Raw genomic sequence first — 6000 nt, 5'->3', positions numbered from 1 at the left:
ATCTCCTGCCACCTCCATGGCCAGCGCTCGCTTCGGGGCTTGGCATCTGCCCCATCGAGTCAACTTTTTACTGTTGGCTTGCAAACGAGGCAAGTACCAAAGTACCAAAGGGCAGACGCGAAGGACCAACGCCAGCTGCGACGACGGCAATGGTGACGGTGACGGTGACAGAGACGGAGGCGTAGACGTCGACAACCCTGGCAGCCATCGCAGTGTGAAGCATATGATAACGCTAGTCGTAGAGTACAGAGTATAGCCAACCCTTTTTGGGGGCCTTTTGTATCGTTGTAGTCGACGTCGACGCCGTCGTCGTCGTCGTCGCCGTCGTCATGCCAAAATAGGCAAGTTCACTCAGGCAAAGCAATTGCACAAATGGCCAATTCTAAGTAGAATTTCGTTTCGTTGAGTTGGTTTCGTTTGGTCTGAAAATGGCAGCACCCCACTTGCTGGTGGAGGGGGAAATGGAGGGGGGCAACTAAAACACTGCAACTGAAAACACAAGCATGACTACATGTGTGAGTCTCTGTGGGCGTATAAGTGTATACAAATGTCTGTGTGTGTGTGTGTGTGTGTGTGTGTGTGAGAGTGTGCTGGTGTGCTGGTGTGTAACGAAGCATAGATAAAATAAACAAAACACAATAAACATGTACGCTGCAAAGCTAAACTTTAAAGTGCTAAGAAAAAAAGGAAATCAAAAACTTTCTACCATGGGAACCTGATTGCATTTAAGTTGATATATGCTCGTAGTAGTCGGAGAACCCAAGCACGATGGCTAACAACCACATGAGAGTGGGCTTATTGCCTCCCAAAATAAGTTCGCAAGCAACTCCGAAGCCAGCAATTAAAATATTGAAGCAGAAAACGTGCAAAACAAATTTTTTGAAAATGATTCAGAACCTACGCTTTAACCGCATTTTAAATTGCATTTTCTTAAATTTATAATTTATTTGTTGAATTTATTTGAAATTTGACAATACTATAACAATCAATCGATATGTACTTATTGGTTTCAATATGACAATATTACTAAGCTCAGATTGTAAGGGCAATCATAATTTCATATTGAGAATATTATTATGATTGAGTTAGTGGAATTTTCATTTTAATTATAATTGTTTGGTTATTCTTTATAATATTAGCATTATATAATATTACACAATTGATAGTATTGTATAGTAATATATTCTCTTTTACTATTATGATTATTTCCGATATTATTATTAGGAAGGATATTTGCCTAACACTTCTTCAAAAGGTATTTCGCTTTCCAAATACGTTGAAAATTCTTCTTTAATGCTATCCTACCAACAGGAGTTAGATTTAATGGACTCAGAAATAAAGGAAGGCAAAGTTTTCAATACTCGAAAATCAGTTTTTACTAAACATAGCTCCACAGGAATATAGCCAAGGCTTTGAAGGATTAGTAAACATTCAATTTTTAACAACATTGATTTTTCCTTGGAAAAGTTATTAGCGGAAACAAATGTAAGTATATTCCAGCACCGAATAAATGATCGACTGTAACATTCTCTTTTGTTTATACTTATTCCAACTAATTTATACTCTTTAAGCAGTATTACTGTATTACTGCACGTACTCTTAGGTTTTGACGAGTAGGTTGGGTGGTGTTTGTGTTGTTGTCATATGCTGATTGCATTTTTATGCACTGCCATCGATGCAGTAAATTAAATTTCATGCTGCTTCCGCCATCGTAATTAAATCCGTGTACAATGTGCACATCAGCGACTGGCAACAGGCAGCTACTGCCAACTGCCAACTGGCGACTTGAAACTTGCTGCTTTCAACTGGCAGCTGTTGTCCACTGCTGCTGTCGCTGGTGATGTTCGCTGTTGGCTTATTCGATTAACTTTAACAAGCGACCGCAGCGCCATACGAGATGGCATCAGCACCAGGAGCATGTTGGCCAATATGGTGGTTGCCGCCTACAATGCCAGCTGTTGCAGCAACTGGCCATTGCTGGTGGCCATTGCTGGTGCCAGCGTTACAGTCGTAGCTGGCTCTGGCTTTGGTGTTGCAGTTACAGTTGCTGCGTCCCATCGCGCGACGTTGCGCTGCGCTGCGTTGCGTTGCGTTGCCGGAAAGACGACGGTCAGCGTATTTACTCATGACACTTAAACACATGCGACAGAAACTGCTTTATGCTTAATTGAGTATTATCCTTGTTGCAAGCCGTCGCAGATACACACACGCCGAGACATACTCGTACTTAAATACATACGGCCAGTCATGTTGAATGTGCGTGTGTAAACAGCAGCTCTGTTTGTTTAATAGCATGGTCAGTAAATTTAATTAACTTCCCTTAAGGATACATGCAACATATAATAAAAGCACAGCACAGGTCCAAAACAAAACGGCACAAAAAGGCGAGCAGCAGTCAACTCAACTCAACTCTCTCGTCCATGTCCATGTCCATGTCCTTGCCCATGTCCATACCGCAACTCCTGAAACTTCAACTCACAGTTGCTGCCAACTGCTATGGATGCTGTCGCATGTCACAAACGCCTCCATCTTTGGCTTCAAGTTGCACCGGGATTACACGTATGTGACTGCCTGGCTGGCTGAGTTGCCTGCCTGCTGGCCTCCCCGATGGCCTGCTTGCCTGTCGGCTCGCCTTGCCGTCGTTGTCCTTTGAGATGTTGTGCAAACAAGCAGCTTAATGTCAGTCGACAGAAGACAAACACAAACACAACAGAGAAATTAACTTCTTTTTGATGAGCATATGTTGCTCAGACGGCAGACCTTCATGCAGACAACGATGAAGATGAAGGCGAAAGGCTAAGAAAACCAAAAAATAAAGCGACTCCCAAGACCAGTTGAAATAAAACACGCTCCGCCCGTCGGATTGCTCAAAATTATAGTGCTCGGTAACGTTACCGACAGCTGCGCCCCAGACAAATTGCACATCGCATTGCGAGTGCAAGTACTTCGATCTATTTCACTTCGACTTAGGTCGGCTCCTGCCCACTTTCCACGTTGCATTCTTGGCTGGCGCATTCATAACTCATGATGCGGCAGTTATGTTGCCTATTTTGCATGCCGCCGGCGACGCGCACGTAGCCGGCATTGTCTTGTCTCACCCATGTGATGCCGTTCCCCTTCATAACAAATGATCCACTCAAGCCCTCAATTGTGTGCACTTGGATGGAGGATACAAGCATGGAAATGCTGAATTGAATTCCGTATTCGTAACATACTCTAAAAGAAACCATCGTCAACACCATCAGTAGACCTCATTAGCAGGCCATGGTCCAGGTCGTTTAAAAATCAATAAATAAGTGTATCATTATATTTAATTGTTCGCTTTTATCCAATACATATTGGTATGTATTTTTAACAATGACGGGCTTTTATTGACGTTTAAAAACAAATTAAATCACTTGCCATGAAAATCATTGACGGTAAGTTGCATTTTTGTGGAAAGTAAAACGCCTTTTCATTTTCTCATGCACGGACAATAAAAAGGTGTGCAATAAAAGGGGAAAGAAGAATAAATAATTGTTAATGAAAGATGCGAGTACAAATAAAAAACTCAGCAGAAATCAAGTTTTTTTTATAAAGAATATATATATATTTTAATTTCCATACAAGTTCAAGAGACAATAATTAAATTTATTAAACAATTTTTTAAAATTCAACTGAACAACTAACTACTCGCTTAACTATATTTTAAGCATGCAGAATAGATTTTATTGTTGCGCCTATCGTCGCTTACTATTTCTAGGTATCTCCCGATTTTAGCGCTTACACTACATTTGGGAAATTTCAGTTCGGTTTGAAATTATATTTTCGTGCTTGCTGATTGTAATGCTCGTTGCATAATCGACCTTTGACTAGGCATCTAGGTTACTCATACGCGGCGTGGTGCGCGGCTTCAAAACCGTTTAATTATTGCCGCAGCGAAACGTGCTGCATTAAAAATCACGCTCCCACACACACATACACACACACACACACACACTAGGAGACAGTGTAATGTGCAGTAAAGTGGCCAGCGGCAGCTGTCAGTACAATCGCCATGGCGCCACAACCGACCACGCAAAGTTCGCCAATGACGTACGAGGATGTGAGTGTAAGAGTGGCCGTGATGCATGCAATCAAAGTCAAGCAGCCGCAACTGTCGGCATAAGTCATTTTGTCGACCACACACGCGTACTCCGACCGAGGCACAACCACGACATGGCAGCGTTTGCCGCTCGGCAGCAGAAAATGGCATTAATACGCCCGTTAACATTGCGGTTAGCCAGTTGCCGCAGCCCCGGCGGCCAGTGCTGCCGGCGGGTGGTTGTGGGAGTAAGGGTTAAATTGGAGGCGGGTGGACAACGTGTTGACTGCCGCCGTCATGTTGGCAGCTGCAGTTAACACTCGATGTGCTCAGCGCCATTATTGTCGACGTCATTGGCAGGCAACTGTTTCCTTTGGGCCTCCGCTGCCTCACACACTCCATAAGACGGACACTGGAGTCTGGCGCGAACTCAGACTCGGACTCGGACTCGAGCCTGGTTGGTGACTGGTGGCAGGCAGCTAATGTTCGTAGCATAAAGTTTAAGTTGACTGCCAGTAAAAGCCATTTAAAATTACGTGCTTGGATTTTATCCTACACTGCGGCTCTCCTCCTGCTGCCCACCAACGGCTGTCGCTGCTGCTTCCGTTCGCCGTGTTATTGAGCGCTGGCGTACGTGGACAACGTGAACGAACGAACGAGCGAACACACGATGCCAAGTCGTGGCCGTAACTAGAAACCAACAAAGCGAACCAACAGCGAATTGCAACCGCAGCAGACGCCGCTGGCTTTGACAGCAGCGGACAGCAGCGGACAGAGCTGTCTGCAGTCCGCCACAAACTGACGCCGGCAGGTTTGTCACTTAAGCAATTTCGGCTTCAATTCCTGCCATAGCTTCAAGCTGCAACCTGAGTATGCGTGTATGTGTGTGTGTGTGTGTGTGTACTTGTATGTGTGCGACGGCGTTGCACATAATTTTCACATAAACGAAAGCCTAATATAAAAATTTGCGCAAATCGTGACCAGGAAGCGCAAGTGATTGAAGCACACCCCAAGGTAGCTCTGCCCTCTATCTTAAAGAGCGGAACGGTAGCCACTTAAAGTTCAGAATGCTGGTCGATTGCTGCTGCTACTGCTGCTGCTGCTGTTGCTACTGGGCCTTAAGGGCGGTGCCATAAATAAATCAGCAGCAAAATGTTGCGCCCGCATCGACATTTTAAGTGTTGCACATTGACTTTTGATTGCTTTGGCTCCTGCTCGCCAACTCAACTCCTTCGAGAATGCCACGCCATTTGCTGCTGCTACTGCTGCTGCGAAAAATTTAATGAGGTTGCAGTCAGCAAAGATTCAGCAGGGTCTGTGCTGTTGTGAGCCAGTCGCAGTAGCAGCGGCAAGCTCCATAAACGGCAGCTGTGCGGCATGTCCTGTCGCGCTTGTCTCGCGGGCCACAAGCGCAACGCAACTTTTGCCAAAACTATTTTCACAAAATTTGTCAAATTAAATTGCATGTAGAGGCAAGGCAAGGCAAGGCACGGCCGGGCACGGCAAGGCTTGTTGCTGCCGTTGCCATTATTGTTGTTGCTGCTGCTGTTCCAACCCAACGCTAAACAAAAAATGTGTTCACTTTTTGTTTTGTGCCCGCCTGACGGCCTGGCGGCGTGACGGCCTGCCTGCCTGCTTGCCTGCCCTGAGCCGAGATTGAATTAAAAAGTTGGTCGCGCTGCTCGGCCAACAAATGCCGCAAATTAATGTGCATAGTTTTGTTGTTGCTGCTGGTAATGGCAGCTGAGGCGTTAACATTGGCGGCTTTTAATTAAAATTGTTTACTAAATATGCTTCAATTTGTATGCGTGATGTGGTCCGGTATGGGGCTGCTATATATTATATAAAAAATCAAAAATAAGGTCAATGCACAATGCATTTGAAGGCAATAATGTGCAAATCAGTGCACAAAATCCAACCTTTGTAATCAGAGTGAC

This window comes from Scaptodrosophila lebanonensis, unplaced genomic scaffold, assembly GCF_003285725.1.
Source record: "Scaptodrosophila lebanonensis strain 11010-0011.00,11010-0021.00 unplaced genomic scaffold, SlebRS2 tig00000001-arrow-pilon, whole genome shotgun sequence".
Lineage (NCBI taxonomy): Eukaryota > Metazoa > Arthropoda > Insecta > Diptera > Drosophilidae > Scaptodrosophila > Scaptodrosophila lebanonensis.
The sequence above is the reverse complement of the archived record's forward strand: the minus strand, read 5'-3'. Positions refer to the sequence as shown.